Source organism: Micromys minutus, assembly GCF_963924665.1.
Source record: "Micromys minutus genome assembly, chromosome: 4".
Taxonomy (NCBI): Eukaryota; Metazoa; Chordata; class Mammalia; order Rodentia; family Muridae; genus Micromys; species Micromys minutus.
In genome coordinates this window covers 60,224,214-60,242,378 of record NC_137973.1, presented here as the reverse complement: position 1 = coordinate 60,242,378, position 18,165 = coordinate 60,224,214, and positions in this window count along the sequence as shown.

The following is an 18,165-nucleotide window of genomic DNA, read 5'->3' as shown; positions in this document are numbered from 1 at the left end:
TTTCATAAATAAACATGTACTATGAGCTTAGAGGGAGTCTGAGAATTGACCTTAAATTTGTTTCTGAGGGAATGTGCTATTATTGCTTCCACTGGCTTTGACCCAGTGCCTGCAGGAGTGGCAGTTTCTGTGCACTGTGTGAGGCCTATAGTCAGGCATCTTCTGTGACTGACCCATAAGGAATGTCACTGGCTAGGGAACAGCAGCTGATCACTTCCAAATATAAGTACCCTGGCAAGTTGCCTATCCCTTTTTCCTCCACAGGATGAGCTTATATGTATAAACATGATTTTATATATATATACATATATATATATATATATACAGTTATTTCTAGGTTATATTCTGTTAGGCTTATAACTAAAACTCCAATAAATAAAGAATTGGGGCTGGAGAGATGGCTCAGCAGTTAAAAGCATTGATTGTTCTTCTAGAGGTCCTGAGTTCAAATCCAGAAACCACATGGTGGCCCACAACCATCTGTAATGAGATCTGATGCCCTCTTCTGGTGTGTCTGAAGACAGTGTACTTATATATAATAAATATAAATCTTTTTTTTAAAGCCAAAAATAAATAAATAAATAAAGGATTGACCGTTTAGGGCTGGATATGGTAGAAGCAGAAGCTAGTGGATTTCTGTAGGTTCAAGACCAGCCTAATCAGAGTTCTAGGACAGCTGGAGTTACATAGACTGTCTCAAGAAAGAACAGAACATGTAAAACACATACATAAAGATAAGTTGTAGACTATGTCCAGAAATCTTAAAATGAGAGCTGGGCTTGACTATATACACCTTTAATCCCAACTCTGAGGAAGCAGAGACAGGTGCATTTCTGTGAGAGTAACCTCTACTTAAGCAAGTTCTAGACAAGCCAAGGTTATACACAGTGAGATCCTGTCTGTAAAACAAAAAGGTGGTCTTTTATATTGGAATAATAACCTGTCTAGTGGGCCAAAAGATTAGGCAGAAACTTAATTCCATGGTATTTTGAATTATGTGTGTACATTTCTTTGACTTTGCTATAGGGCCCTGGCTGACCTTGAGATTGCAGTGATCTGTCTGCCTCTGCCTCCCAACTGCTAGAATTACACTTTTATGCTCCCATGCCCAGTTTTGCATTAGATTTTGATTGGACAATATTGATTCAGAGGATACACACTCATACACCACTGGAATTGGTATCAGTATTGACTATCTGATTATATTAACAGTTACTGAATCAAATGAGAATATCTAAAACCACTTTAAAAGGCCCTGTGGAGTTGCCGGGAGCTATTTTGTGCTTAGATTCCATTGATTTCCTTCCTTTATTTTTTTCTTTTGTTAACATGTATGTCTGAAAGCACACACATGAGCTTGTGATGATCAGAGGAAAACTTCAGCTTTGGTTCTTTCTACCCATCATGGTTCCAGAGATCACTCACCCTGTCAGACTTGTACAAAGCACTCCTGCTGAGCCATCTTCCCAGCCCTTACTTTTTTGACATCTTTTGACGTGCAGTTGACTTGGCCTTGAATGTTCATATACCTCTATTACTATATAGAAGTCATCTTGTAGCATGGCTGGGATGTAGCCCTGTCATAGAGTGCTTACTTGATATGGGCCAGGCTGATCTCTAAAAACACAAAGATTTGGGTAATTTATTGTGCAGAATAACTTAAAAATGAGCAGAGGGACTAGAGAAATGGCTGCAGTGTTTGAGAGTTCCTACTGCTCTTTCAAAAGACCTGAGTTGGGTTCCCAGCACCCACACTGGACATCTGAGAAACTGTTCCTCCAGCTTCAAGAAGATCCCATGCTTCCAAGGGTACCCAGACTTGGAATACGCACACACAGAGAAACGGAATTAAAAATAAACATTGACTTATATTTCTATCTAATCCTTATTTTAATATAAAAAGATACGTAATAAAATTGGGTGAGCATTTCAAAGTTAATCATGACAGATGGGCTAGCTAAAGAAGTCAGGATGTAGTTACTTAATGACATTTTGAATGTAATGTGAATGACTAGTCAAATTTCATTTTATTAACCTTTACCTAAAGTATTAGAAAATCGTGTCTTTCTCCTCCATTCAAATCTCAGATTACGAATAAAATATTAAGGGACTATAAGTTAAGTCAACTGCAATGCTGCGGACCTGCAGTCTTTCTTGCACTGGAGAAGCAAAGGCAGGAAAATTAGTCCAGGATATACACCAGACTGAGACATGAGGTACACAGAATTCTGTCTCAGAAGGAGCAGCAAAACAAATCAGAAGAGGAGGAAAAGGAGGACAAGGAGAAGATAGAAGTTTATACATAATTTTATTTTTAAGTCGATGTGGTAACATGACTTTCTTCCCAGCATTATAGAAGGAGAGGTGGGTGGTCTGAGTTCAAGACTAGTCTAGTTTACGCAATAAGTTCTAGGTTAGCCAGGGATATATATGAGACCCTGTCTCAAAAATATTTTTTCTGTAATTCAACTTTATTTCCCATAATGCTAATTAACTACATTCATTAAACCCACAAAGATTTATAATGTCACTCTGATTTTAAATCTCTTTATTCTGAGAGTAAAGTAAAATTTGAAAATAAGAGGCTTATTCAATAACACATTGGAGACCATGAGTCAGCTGTCTGAGAAGTCCGTTGTTCAGCTTTGCCCCAAGTCTGAATTCATTCTGGTTGTTCCTGCACAGTTGGCCCCAAAGTTCTCAGACCATTTCTTAAACATGGTCGGAGCACAAAATAATGGGCGTGGCACTGTTCTGTTCAGCTCCTGAAGTCGACCTTGGAAGGTTGTTGGCTCCATTCTTTGCCCTGTCAAATCAAAGCAGGGACGAGCTAATGTGAGACACACAGCGCTTTTCAAAATCAAGTATGCAAGAACAGACAGGCAAATGGCTCAGTAGGCAAAGATGCTTTCTGACACACCAGAAGAACCTGGTTCAATCTCTCTGGGACCTCCACGGTAGAAGGAGAGAACCAACTCCCCCATAAGTTGTCTTTGGACTTTCACATGTCCTCCCTGGCATGGGAGCACTTACTCCACATACATGCACAGGTTCATGCACAAACACACAAAAATAATTGTCAAATTTTTCACTAAATATCCAAGAGCAGGTGAAAACTAAATTTGTATTATTTATGATACCTTTGACTGCAAGAAGCAGAAAGTAACTACCACACCAAAGGATGGGGGGAAAAGATTATCATGAGAACTCGCAGTAGGCTTCATGAAATCGAAGGAAAAACAGACCGAGGTTGTTCTTTTTTTTTTTTTTTTTTTTTTTTTTAAAGATTTAATTTATTTATTATACATAAGTACACTGTAGCTGTCTCCAGACACACCAGAAGAGGGCATCAAATCTTATTACAGATGGTTGTGAGCCATCATGTGGTTGCTGGGATTTGAACTCAGGACCTCTGGAAGAGCAGTCATGGCTCTTAACCACTGAGCCATCTCTCCAGCCCCAGGTCAAGGCTTTAATGCTGGAGATTAATGTGTACCCTAGGGAAGTGCAGGACCCGCAACCACTGGAGACGGCTCAATAGTTCCAGCTGTTCCGGGACAGAGAAAACACAGTGTGCTCACACTCAAAACTACACTTCAGGTTCCCAGGTCCCACAGTGGCAATGACACAGTTCCATGTTCCACGGTAGAGCAATTACACAGAATGTGTGACACTCTGAGTTTGATCATGGACCACTCTGAATAACTTAATAGACCCAGTTTTGTGCTTGCCTAACAAAGCAGTTTGTTTCAAACACAAAACCGATAGTAGAAAGGACAAACTGTCAGCAGAACCGTCTCATGGAGATAGTCACAGAAACCTGAGTGAAGACACTGGACATTCCAAAAAATGCTGAAATGGTCCTTGGCTTGGAGCATGGCAATGGAGAACTAACAGAACGCATGTGGTCCTTAAGGATGCTATGGAGTCAGCAATGGTAGCAGTGAGACACACCGTTAATCTTTGCTCTTGGGAGGCAGAGGCAGGTATATCTCTTGAGTGCAAGGCTAGCCTGGTCTACAACGTGAGCTCCAGGACAGCTAGGGCTACACACAGAAACCCTGTCTTGACAAAATAACAATGAAGATGATGATGATGATCAAGATGGTGATGATGATTATGATGGTGATGAGGATGATGGAGTATTATGATAAGAGTTGGTTAATAGTGCCAGCTAACCAGGCATGATGGTACAATTTGTCATCTTGCATGCATGAAGAAGCCCAAGGCATGAGGACCACAAGTGGGTGACACAATTAACACAACACTCACAACACAGCATAACACAAACCACAAAAGACAACTCATGGTCCCAAATACACTTGTAGATTCACTTACAAGAGTTTTACTTTATCTGGATAGTCTCATGTCCTGGAACTTGTGAGGAAGCCAAGGATGACCTCGAACTTATCTTCCTGCCTCCACTTCCTGAGCACCAGAATTGCAGGTGTGTACATCTGCTCTGGTTTGAAATGTTACCTGGGATTATCCAGGGCTTTATTCGTGCTAAGCAAGTGCTCAACTAACTGAACTACTTTGAGCCATTACTTTAGAAAATTTTAATATGTATAAGTTCATGATATTAAATATCTTTCATCCTTTAAACTTCCTTTTGTGTTTTAAGTAGCAAATTAAAAGTAGGTTAAATAATCTCAATCTTTCTGTCTCTCTGTCACACTGTCTCTCTGTCACTCTGTCTCTCTGTCTCTGTGTCTCTGTTTCTCTCTGTGTGTCTTTCTGTATGTCTCTGTCTGTCTCTCTGTCTCTGCCTCTGTATTTCTGTATCTCTCTGTGTGTCTCTCTGTATGTCTCTCTGTCTGTCTCTCTCTCTCTGTCTCTGTTTCTGTATCTCTCTGTGTGTCTCTCTGTATGTCTCTCTCTGTGTGTCTCTGTCTCTCTGTCTGTCTCTCTGTCTCTCTCTGACACAGAGTCTTGCCAGCCAGGCTGACTCTGGACATGAAAATCTCCTGCTTCAGTCTCCCACCACACAGACATGAGACCCCACCCTACCAGCTGAAAGGGTGACTTCTTATTTAAGGCCAACAGAGCCAATTTCCCACCATGATGAGAAACACAACTTTCTGTTCCTAGAGCTGGACACCAGTGTATAAAGGGTCAAGTCATGAAAAATGGGTATATTCAAGTCCACAGCTTCCCTTCAGAGGAGCCCTGATGGTCATACGGGGAGAAGATGCCAGGAAGGAAAAAAGGGGCGTTTTCACTTCTCCACCAAGTAGACTGTTTCTGATGCCAACTAAAACGTCACACTTCTCCTCATCCCTCCTGTGTCTCCACTGTCCTTCCTTCTGCTCTGCCTTTGTGAGCACTACGATGCTCGTTAGTTAAAGTCAGTGTGCATCCGTGTGACTCCGTCTTAGTGTTTGGTCCCCTTGGCCACAGGAGCCTGGCATTGGTGAGAACAAAAACGAAACGCAAGACGCGTAAGTGTCACTAGGGAAGAAACTAAGTGGCCGTCTTTTGCTTTATCCACACTTCATCTTTACACTTCTCTCTTCGTCTCCCTTACTCACTCTCTGGCTTAGCACTTTGTCCCCAGAATGACAAGCATGCTGCACTAAATGCATGGACTCTGCATTTTAGGACTTTCCTGTCCTGGTCCCTGGCAGGTTTGTACTCAGTCACTCCCTGGGCTATCAAGCTGTGGCAGAATCCCTGCAGGGGTTTGTTATCCATCAGCTTCCTTCTTGTTTTCAGTTCACTCTTGGATTCCTGAGCTACGCATCCCTGCAGTTAATTATAGGTCATTATAACAGCTTCTTACAACTGTCAATCTTTTTCTTTGCTTGTTTCTCAAGATGGAAAATGTTAAAAATGGAAAAGAAAAGAAAAAGAATAGAGGGTTGATACTTCACAGCATAGCACCTCATTTCCTCTTAGGTTTGTATCAAGATTTTTGGAGCCGTAGTTAAAGATCATGGAGCTTAGGAACTAGAGAGACAGTTCAGCAGTGTAGAGGGCATGCTACTCATGTAGGTGGATTCCCAGTGCTGGTAACCACCCGTAACCCTGTGTTAGTGAGGTGTAACACCCACTTCTGGTTTCTGAGGGCATCTCTGAGTGTGTGTAGATGTACATATGTGTGTGTGTGAGTGTGTGGAGATGCACATATGTGTATGTATATATGTGGAGATGTACATATGAGTATGTGTGTGGAGATGCACATATGTGTATGTTTGTTTGTATGTATGTATGTATGTATGTATGTATGTACATATGTATGTATGTGGAGATATACATGAGTGTGTGTGTGTAGAGGTACATATGTGTGTGAGTGTGTGTGTGTGTGGAGATGTACTTGTGTATGTGTATGTATGTATGTGTATGGAGATGCACATATGTGTGTGGAGATGTACATGTGTATGTGTATGTATGTATGTGTATGGAGATGCACATATGTGTGTGTGAGTGCTTGTGTGTGTGTAGATGTATATATTTGTGTGACTGTGTGTGTAGATGTGTACATGTGTGTAGGTGTATATATGTATATGTGTGTATATATGTATTTGTATGTTTATCTTTGTGTATATATTCATCTTATGAATATATATATATAATATACTCAAGCACAAACACATACACAATCACACATACACACACACATAATTTTTAAGAAGAGAATGCCATGTGATTGTAGGTGTAGTTGTCCGAATTTGTAGCTCAGGGCACATGAGAAAAGCTGTAAGAGGCCCAGGCTTCTCCGTTTGGACTGAGCCTGGGTGAACAGTTTACATCTCAGTACAAACTGAACAGGATATTACTTCCCGTCAACATAAGCATTTTTTCAAGAAAGGCTAAGCTTATTCTATGGCAAGAGTTACTTTCTAGCATAAATAATTTACATTAGAATCATTTCCCACTGTGCGGCTGAGGTAAATAGGGCAGAGCTATGGCAGAACATTAAGTAAAAAACACAGCAGAAGAAAAAGACAAGAGAGCCATGAGAGTACAAGCAATTACATCTTTTCCATTGAAAGAAAAAATAGCCAGGCTTAGTGGTCCAAGCACTTGGGAGGCAGAGCCAAGTGGACTTCCGTGGATTTGAGGCCAACCTGGTTTACATATCAAGTTCTAGGACAGCCATCATAGAGAAAGACCCTATTTCAAAACAAACAAATACAAAATCAGATATTTGCTTTCATTTTATGCATACGTGTGTGGGAACATGTTTCCCATGTATGCATGAAAGTCCTCACAACAGAGGCTGGAAAAGTGTTGGCTCCCCAGAATTAGGAGCCTCCGTGTGTGTGTGTGTGTGTGTGTGTGTGTGTGTGTGTGTGTGTGTGTGTGTGTGTGTGTGTGGTGGGGACAGAAGCCAGCTTCTCTGCAAGAAGAGCTCCCATTCCTAATTGCTGAGCAATCTCTTCAGCTCCTATAGATCTTGTTCATAAAAATATTGCTTCAAGCTTAAGCTTGGTGGGTCACACCTTTAGTTCCAGCACTCTAGAGGCAGAGGCAACTGGATCTGAGTTCCAGGCCAGCCTGGTCTACAGAGTGGGTTCCGGGACAGTCAGGGATGCACTGAGGAAACCTCTTTGTTTGTCTCAAACAAAACAAAATAAAAGCTGATGGTGATAACAATGATAATTTTAATAATTAATGTTTATTTATGGAAATATTAATTAAAATATTTAATAATATTAATAAATAACCCTGCCTCAAATAGTTTGTTTTGCCAATTACCCGTGGATATAATTTCTGTAATGGTATTTACTTGGTGTCAACTGTTTTTACAGGAGACTGGTTTTCAGGGACGCATTGAGTCTTTGCCAGTGCGTTGAGATCCCTTGTTTACTGGTGGCTGTATTTCTGGGTTTAGCGTTCTGGGCTTGCTGTCAACCTCATTTTTGTTATGCCCTAACATGACCTTCTTCTCCAGCCAAGTTAATTGGCAGATAGCACCCAGCACATGACTTGCTAGCTCCTCTCCTTGGGGCTTAGAAAGGCCATTCTCTGAACCTGGGATGCCTTCTCCACTCTTTGCCAGCGTGTCCTCCGCCACCGCTTGGCCTGTGTTGACCAAAACTTCCTTTTCTTCGGGAAGCTTTCCCTTTGTCTTCCACTCCTCCACTTCTCACCCCCACATCCCTACGCTCTGCCTAGCTTCTTCCTGTGGGCCTTGGGAGTCTCTTAGTTACCTTTGAGTGACTATCAACTCTGCAGAACCCAGAGCCGATTCTTTGTTTCTTTGTTATTGGAGCCCAATTTCTCTGCACCATGGCTCTCGATGTGGCCTTTACGAGCCATACCAAGCATTAACTCTGCTTGTCATATAAACTCATAATTTAGTCGTTTTATTAAAAAGGACACTGGGAAATTATAAACTAGAAAAACAGCAAAAATATGGGCTAAAGTAATGCCTGTGATACATGAAAGTGCTGTAACTTTACATATTATAAAGGACAAGCAGAAGATCCCACATATATGTGTGAGTTATACACAGACACACACAACAGTCAGTGGTAGGATGTATACTTCATAGCCATAAGGCCTTATGTTTAATTCTTAACAACCCAGAATTTAAAAATATCACACCACATATCCCAGAACAGTACACAAACATTCATTACAACCCTGAGAAATATCTGGTAGGCACAACCATTTGATGGAATGTAACTGCTGCTATAGTCCTATTTTCTTTTCTGTAAACTTTTTGTATTGCACAAATGAGTACACAGTAGTTGAGCATCTGTGATGTTTGGCTTTCTGTATCTGCTCCCACTTCCTGTCCACAAGAAACTGGTGATGCAGCCACTCGCCCAGGGCATCAGAGGTGGGCTTTGGTGCCAGATGTTGAGTCCCTTTTGACAGTGTGTTGTTTTAGTTCTGGATATTGAATCAGTGCTTCAGCAGGTCTGCCGTGGACCTGAGATGTCGTCTCTTCAATAAGATCTCAGGTTCTGGCACAGCACTGTGACCATCAGAGTTGTCTAACTATGGAGAATGTTTATTTACCAAAAAAAAAAAAAAAAAAAAAAAAAAAAAAAAAAAAAAGCCACTTGAGGCCCTATCTTGTCCTAAAGGTGGAGGTCTGTAAACGCCACACCGTTTGGTGTCTTCTGCCTGTTAGTTCCGTATAATATTCACTGTGAACAAACCTATTCTCTTCTTCCAATGTGCTCCTTGCTGTGTGCAGTTTCCCATCTCCTACAGCAATCTGCGCAAAAAAGGATCTCCAGTCCTCTAAAACAGGACCTCTCCCCTCATCCCTTCCTGGCTGCGAGCAAGTGAGAGAGCTGTATGCTCAGTCAAAGCCGCTTTGCTTTGATGTGGTTACAACTGTTTGACTTGTTGTCGTAAAGCTGATGCTCGCAAGCTTGGAGTTGGGAGACCCCGCGTCAGCCTGAAGAAGTGTTCGGTTTCGCCATGCTTCTGGCCTCGTAGTACGGCTATACCAAGGCTACCCACTACATACTTTGGGTCAGAAGCAGTACTGTTAAGCTGTCTTCATGCTCTGCTTGAAGTGTGCTTGAAAACGCCGGTCTGAGACGCGGCGACCAGCAGCAAGACAGATTCCATTAGCGTACAAGTGTCCAGCAGCAGCTGGGAAGGCACCGGCAGCCTCCAGGCTGATACGGTGTATTTTTGTCTGGAGTCACATAGTTCCTGCCTTTAAATATCCAGGTTGCACTTTGAAAGGACAAGTTCCCAATGCTAGGTCATTAGAAATTCTGGAGCTGGAGTGTGGCTTAACGGCTGAGAGGCTCGCCTAGCAGGCATGAGACCCTGAACCCAATCCTAAATTCTAATTATTAATAAAACAGAGCATTGAAACTACTGATTTTTTTTTTAAGCCTTCCTCGAATCAAGGTTGAAATGAAGAACAACATAATGTGCTCCTTGTTGATGGGCACCAGCTTTGGCAGGCTTACATTGCTGGTGCTTTTTACAGTACCATGGGCCTATATTTAGTTACTTGTTCTCTTTGAGGCCCTTGAAGCAATTTCCTTTGGCTCCACTGCCCTGACAAGAAAAGAGCACTATTAACACGAATGAGAAATGACTGTGACAAGGTTTTTGGAAGGCAATGGGATTTTTGAGGTTTATGTTTTCCTGAATTACTGTGATCAGAGATCAATTGTTAGTGAATACACTGAAAAGGGCTAGCCTGTGGCAAAATTACCAGCAGGAATTATTCAGCCTTTGTAAACCCTCAGTGCTCCTCTTTCCTCCTAGAGATATCCCCTACCTGTTTCTCGTGCTCTGTGAGAGACTGTACTTCCAGTGACCTCTTTTCTTAAATCACTATTGCCAAATAAAGGTGATGGGCTAGCCCTGGCGCTCAGCATGCACGGTGCTTACCTGGCATGGCAGAAGCCCCAGGTTCCATTCCTAGCATTGCAGACACAGGTGTGGTGACCCATGCCTGTCATCTTAGCACTTGGAGATGGAACCAGAAGTTTAAGGTCATCTTTGGCTGCAGAGTGCATCTGAGATCGGCCTGGGATGCATGAGACCTTGTCTCCAAAACAAACAAACAAATAAACAAACAAAAAACAACCAAGAACAGCACAGCAGCAATAAAACAAAAACCAAGGGCAGGCAATGAAGGCTCAGAGAGTAAAGGCACTTGCTGCTGAGCTGGACAAGCAGAGTTCATTTCTCAGGAACCACGTGGTAGAAGGAGAGACTTGGAGCCTGCAGGGTAATCTTCTGACCTCTCATACACACACACAGGAAAAAATAAATAAGTCTACATGAAAAAATATACCCAAAAAACCAATGACCTGAAACTAACCAACTAACCAACAAACGGAACCCCACAGTAATCCTGCCAATCGCACATTCTCACTAGTTACTTCATATTAGTTGCACAGCCACCAAGGGCTAAACATTAGCAACAAAATAACAAACCTATGGGCCTCCTTGAGGCTCTACTGCAGGTAGCTATTTGCATAGTATCTATCTGGATGATGACGTACACTACAAAGACAGGAAGGATGAGAGAGAGCTCTAGGAAGACTCCGGGGAGGGAGGTTGAAAATTTTGTGTTCTTTGTTTCCTTTTAGACAGTCTTTGTGTTGCCCAGGCTGGCTGAATCTTCCTCCTGGACAAGAGATGCTCTTTCTTAAGTCTCTTTGTAGCCATAGTGCAGGGGCCACCGGGAGATGATGTCCCAGTTTTCATGAGGCTGGGTTCACTGAGAGAGCAGTAACTTTTCAGCAAGAAATCAGAAGGAGAGAAGTTGAGGCTAGAGGAAAACCATTCATGCCCAATGACTCAAGCATGAGGGCATGCCTCCAGTACTGCGGTGAAATCCAACCGCCAGTTTGGCTGGTACCTGAGGAACAAGGGCATGTGTGGCAGGAGACAGACTAGAGAGATGGCAGCCAGAAGCACAAGGTCTTGTGAGGCAGAAGTAAAAATGTTACATCTTGATTATGAAGCAGTGGAAAGACCTTTGGAAACTGCTGCTTGCTTTGTTTGTCATTCATTTTGTTTTGTTTTGTTTTTGTTTGTTTGTTTTTTGAGACAAGGTCTCATTATGTAACCCAGAAAACCTCAAACTCATAGTCCTCCTGCCTCAGCCTTTTAAGTGGTAGGATTTTAGGCCAGTATCATTATGATTGGGGAAAACAACAATTTAAACAGAGCTATAAGGCTTTAAAAAGCCTAGAAATGCTCTCCCTTTCTGACTTGTGAATTTGCAAAGAGAAAATAAAAGAATGACAGTGTGATACTGAACGAGACATGGTGGTAACCCTAAGCTACTGTGTTTAGAGGAGGTACTGTGGACAAGCACCATGACAAGCATTTTACAGAGGGATTCTGTCCCAGTTTCAGGAAAAGATGGATCTTTCTAGGCAGGGAACCTATTATCCTGAAATCACCCCATTCTCACTTCCCTTACACGTGGGCACGACTGGCTGTGGGCTGCTTTTCATTTTTTGGGTGATGTGAGAATGAGATTAGTTTTCAAAAGAAAGAAGCTGAAATAAGAAACATAGAGACATGTTTCAGATCACATTGTTGTGAAGGCATCAACATTATCCTTACCATAAAGGTATGCATTCACATATAACCAGAACAGACTAATGATGAACTTCATTAGGGTGTGTGTGTGTGTATGTGTGTGTGTGTGTGTGTGTGTGTGTGTGTGCTGGCACATATATGTGCTTGTGGGTATAATTGTAGAACACAGCCCAGGAATTTTTGAATGCTTAACTAATGATTTATTACTTAGCTGTCATGTAGCCCCAGTGACCTTATGCTTTAATTGTGACCGAGTACACCAGGTCAAGTGTAGAATTTCTACCTTTGGCATGATGTAAGGCAGTGCCCCCAAAGTTCATGATCTAGAGCATTTCAAATTTTCAGGTTTTGGATTTAAGATACCTTTGCTATTAGTTCAACAGTGTGGGTTCTGTGACATCCTGTTGCAAAACTATAAACTCTGGGTACTGATCACTCCTCTCACTCCTGGGATATTCACTGACTGAGAGTCTATAACCTGGGGATATGCTCAAGTAAATGGCAGCTGGAGTCACACTGTGCTGTACTGAAAGGCCACCAAGTCAGCACGAGGGTGGCAGTGCACTCCTTTTACTCCCAACACTAGGAAGGTGAAGCAAATTTCTGAGTTTGAGGCTAACCTGGTCTCCAGAGGGAGTTCCAGGCCAGCTATGGCTAGATAGAGGAAACCCTAGCTCAAAAGGCTAAAAGTAACAGAGGGGTGGGAGGAAGGAAAGGTAGGGGATGGAAGGGAAGAAAGAAAGCAACAAGGAAGGAAGGAAAGAAAGAACGGAAGAAAAGAAAGAACAGAAAGTGAGAAAGAAAGAAAAGAAAGGAAGGAAGAAAAGAAAAAAAAGAAAGACAGAAAGAAAGAAAAGAAAAAACAAAGGAAAAGAAAGAAAGGCAGAAGGAAGTCACCAAGCTTTTCCTCTTTGCAGAAATTCTCAGATGTATGTGGTGACACAGAATTGGAATCATGTTTATTTTGAGCTCATTTATTTACTTCACTAGCCACAGACACACAGCAGATATCATTTGAGAACTGATAAGAAGATACTTTATAAAAATCTACCTAGTTCTGCATAATTTCCCAATACTTTTTATATTTACAGTGCAGTCAGGCAACTCGAGCCTTGTTCCACCTGAGAGACCTGAAGCACAGAAGTAAAAACGGATGAAGTCCCTACAACCAGTAAGTGACCAAGCCAGGCCTAAGATTTCAAGTTCATCTGACAGGAAAGGCCAGCACAGATGGAAAAGCATCTTCAAAATGAGATGTACTTATACAGTATATTTTGTAGTTTCATTATCCTCTGAGATATTACCTATAAAGTATCCTCAGTGTGTATTCTTGTGGTGAGCAATGCTTTTGGTCTTACATTCAGGCGAAAAATGTTGCCCAAACACAAGACTTTCCCCTGAGACGATGTTGGCTGCTGGGAACCACAGGAATTACTTTGCCTAGCAAGAGAATCCTGGGACTTCCGTTGTTGGAGAGGACAGTAAAAGCATAGGTCTGAGAGTGTGTTGGGGCAGGATGCAGGAGGGAGGTAAAGAGGAGGCTCTTGGTGTTGGGCTACAGGCCAAGTGCAAGCCGAGAAGCCACAGCTGCTGAGGACCCAGCAGAAGCGACGGGGCCTCCCTACACCGCCCTTCCCCCTCCCTCGCCGACTTTGACCCATTTGTTCCACTTTACTCGGCTTCCCTCTCTCTGTGTCACTTCCCAGAATAGGTAAATCGTCCTAGGTCCCTGAGAAAAACGAAGGAAAACGTGTCTTGAAAAGCAACAAAACAAAAGACACGACCAGCAACAAACAAATACCCAGTATGGGAATTAGGGCTCTGGCTCAGCTGGTGGGGTGCTGGCCTGGCATGCCTAAAGTCCTGGGTTCAGATCTCCAGCACTGGATAAAACTGGCACTCAGAAAACAGGATCGAGATCATCCTCAGCTACCTAACAAGTGTGAGGCCATCCTAGACTGCATGTGACGCTATCTCAACAAATGACAGGAATGAGAAGCCAGTTCTGCCCTGTGAGACTGCATTCCTCATCACCTTCACGTCCAGGTGGCTCATTGGTCAAAAGAAGTGCAGACAGCAAAAGCAGTGCTCTCCAGGTCCTGACTGGGTGGAGCACACCTTTAATCCCAGTAAGGAGACTGCAGTCAGATCTCTGAGTTTGAGGCTAGCCTGGTTTACAGATCAAATTCTAGGATAGCCAGGGCTAAAGCCCTGTCTCAAAACAAAAACAAAAACAAAAACAAAGCCAACCTAAACAATTAAAAACAAAAACAAACTAAACAAAACAAGAATAACCACTACCAGCAGCAAAAACTTTCTTTGTTTCTCTGCCAGTTTGCAAGTACCAGATAAATCAAGAATGAGAGATACAACAGCTGAGATGGGATAAAGCCACAGCACTTGGGCCACCATGACTGCTGCATTCCCCTTTGTCATATTTCCAATCCATCCTCAGAGTTTTGTCAGCCTTGGTGATGTAACAAACACAAAGGACGTTTGTCACCTCCTGCGCCGATACTATCAGGTCAATAGGCGTTCATATGCAATCAGCCCATTTCTACAGCATCTTTCCGGACTCTTCTTGCATCTTGCAACCTATTCTGCATAAAGCCAGCAGGGTGATTCGGTACTCACTCACCCCTTCATTCTAAAGTTGACGGTCACTGTCAAGCAACAAGAAATGCGCTGCTGCTTAGCCTGGTGTGAACACCCCTGCCCTGCTCCCCCCTCGCTCCGGTTCCTACCCTTCTCCTCTCCACTCTGATCACGTAGCTGCCTGCTCTTGCCTTTGGTCCTTTGCACCTGCCTGCCTTTGCCTGGAATGCTCGTTCCCAGAATAACCTCACGTCTGGCTCAACTGCCTCATTTATACCGCTGTACAAATGTCAGCGAATCTGAGAAGTCATCTCAGATCCTACTGTTAGAAATCGAGACCCCCACCGTCACCTTGTCATTCCCTGACCTCTCATGCTATGTTCATTTATTTTTCCATGTAATCTCTCTTTAAAAATTTTTTTATTGGATATTCTCTGCGTTTACATTTCAGATGTTATCTCTTCTGCCCAAATCCCCCTCCCATTGCCTCCATGAAGATGCTCCCTCTCCCAACGGCCCTCTCCCACCACAGTGCTTAGGTGTTCTCCTACACTGGGAAAATGAGCCTTTGTTGGACCAAAGGCCTCTCCTCCCACTTATGCCAGAAAATGCTGTCCTCTGCTGCATATGCACCTGGGGCCATGGGTCTCTCCATGCAAACTCATTGTCTGGTGTTTTAGTCCCTAGAAGATGTGGTGGGTTTGGTTAGTTGATCATTTTGTTCTTCCCATGGGGTTGCAGACTCTTTCAGTTCTTTCAGTCCTTTCTCTAGCTCCTTCATTGGGGTCCTCCTGTTCAGTCCAATGGTTAGCTGCAAGCATCCTCAGCTGTATCTATATGGCTCTGACAGAGTCTCTGAGGAGGCATCCATATCAGGTTCCTGTCCCATATTAATCTCTTAATTTAACAGATTTGTTTTGTTTGATGTCTGTCTACCCTCCCAAATCTGTGACTGGATGTCAGTTCCGTGGGAGTGAGCATTTTTCCAATCCCCCACCCCCTACCGATGTACACAAAATTAACGCCTAACTAAACTAATTTTTGTTATTGTTTTGAGGGAAGGTATCATGTAGTCCAGGTTGGCTTTGAACTTGCTTTGTAGCTGAGGCTAGCCTTGGACTCTGGATCCTCCTGCCTCCACTTCCTAAGTTCCAAGGCATGAACCACCTATACTTGCTTTCATGTTGTGGTAAACAAATCCAGGATCCAGGGCCTCATGCATGTTTGACAAACTAGCTATATTCTTAGTCCTAAAACAGACTTTGTTTTTTTAATTAAGACTCAAGCAATGTCAAAAGATTATAATTTTTTTTAAAGATGTTTCTAAATAAGGTCCAGTCAACAGGAAGGAAATCATTCCTGATACCTAGCCAAATACCAGGGCTATTGAATTATGGATCTCACAAGAAAATCTACCACAGCCACTTTGCTAGACCAGCGTAATTCCTACGTCTCATAATTCCATTTAGCCACAGGTAAGTATAGCTATAACTCCTCATCAAAGAAGCTTCTCTCTCCAGCAAATGGAAACCATCACAGAACAAACAAACAAACAAACAAAAAATCAAAACACCAAAGCCACAACTGGGCACAATACAGAGGTGGAAGGGTTGTGGGGAGTCCAGCCCCAGATTTATCGACAGTACAACTCCTGCAATCTATGGCTCAGGGAACATTGAGGAAACACAGGCAGAAAGACTGCAAGAGACAGATTACCAGGAACTCTGCTGTATGCTAACCTCCCTTAGAAAGGGATGCTTAAACAAGACCTGGACAGTGGTGATACCAATAGACACACTATCAAAAAAGGCTAAAAATATCATTGGGTCCTTCCCTAGAGAACTAAAAGGAGAAAACGGGGGTGGGGCATGGAGTTAAGTTGGAGGAAAGGTGGGGAGGACATGAAGAAGTTGGGAGAGGAAAAAGAATGACCAGAATATACTGTATGAAAAAGCTGTATGTCCCAAAAAAGAAAATAAAAAAAGAAGCTACTAAATTTGAGAGTGGGAGGGGAGAGGGGAGGGGTTGAAGGAAGGAAAGGCAAGAGAAGAAGTGATATAATTATATTTTAATTGAAAAGGTAAAATAACTAATTAAAAGATGTCTAATGCTTATTTATGGGCCAGGGGACGTGCACACGTGGTGGTTGGAATGTTGGAAATTGGTTCTTTCCTTCTGATTAAGTCCTAGGAGCAGAACCCTGGGTCAAGCGCCTTTTCCCACTGAGCCATCTAGCCGGCACATCAGTGTATTCATCTCTATGAAGCATCTCGGAAACTTATAATAGGGATACACTACATTCGTCTCCCCCCCACCCCGTGCCTTTTAAAGACATATTTATTTTATGTATATGAGTACACTGTAGCTTCAGACACACCAGAAGAGGTCATTACAGATGGTTGTGAGCCACCATGTGGTTGTTGGGAATTGAACTCAGGACCTCTGGAAGAACAGTCAGTGCACTTAACTTCTGAGCCATCTCTCCAGCTCCATTTCCTTTTTAACTTCAACTTCCAAATTCATGGTTTCCAAGTAATATAATGTGGTAAGGTTGGCTGTGCTGCAGGAATCACCACTACACTGAGATGCCCTACAAGACATCTCAGTGTTATGGAGATGTTGGCTGATTATATTTTGGTTGGTTGCATCATTAAATTTTTTTAATTACTAGTTAGCAATAATTTGTGATACAGATATCCTGTGGCCACTTGGCTTCTTTCATCCTGCCTCTGACACAAGTAAAATGACCTGAAGCAACTTGATGAACAATCTCCTCTATCCCACAGACGCATAATGTGGGACATAGTTTGTTGGCCAGGAGTGCTTAGGTCCCAGGATCCTGACTTGGGCCAGCTAAGGAAAGAAGAAAGCCACCGTAAAGAAGGTTGCACATGCTCAGACGGAGCCCCAGACTTGGAACAATTCAGAGTCTCAGGACATTCACTCTGTACAGCACAGGGCAGGGGTGGTGGTGGGGGAGAGGGGATTAGCCAGGCTCAGTTGGAGGTCTCTGCAGGTAGCTGTGAACACCTGAGAGGAGGAGCTGTTCTTGTTGGGTTTTGTACATTGCATTGGCTGATTTTATGCCAACTTGACACAAGCTAGAGTCATGAGGATGGAGCCTCAATTGAGAAAATGCCTCAATGAGATCCTTTTCTTAATCGGTGATCATTTCAGGAGGGCCCATTGTGGGCTGGGGGCTGGCCTTCCTGGATTCTATAAGAAAGCAGACTGAGTTTAGCCATGTGAAGAAAGCTAGTACTGCAGCACTCTTCCATGGCCTCTGCATCAGCTCCTGCTTTTGTTTGTCCTGACTTCCTCTGGTGACGAACAGCAATGTGGAAGTGTGAGCTGAATAAACCCTTTCCTTCCCAACCTGCTTTTGAGTCATGGTGGTCTTGTTGCAGTAGTAGAAATCCTGATTGAGGCTTAAACCTGGAAAATATTCACATGTGGATCAAAGAAACGATTTGCCCTCCCCCTGAGCCTCACTCTAGGGGAAGGACTTAGCCATTCCTGTGGGTCTGAGGGACTGAGTCCTTGATGTGGTCGTGCCCAAGTCAGTTTTACACATTTACT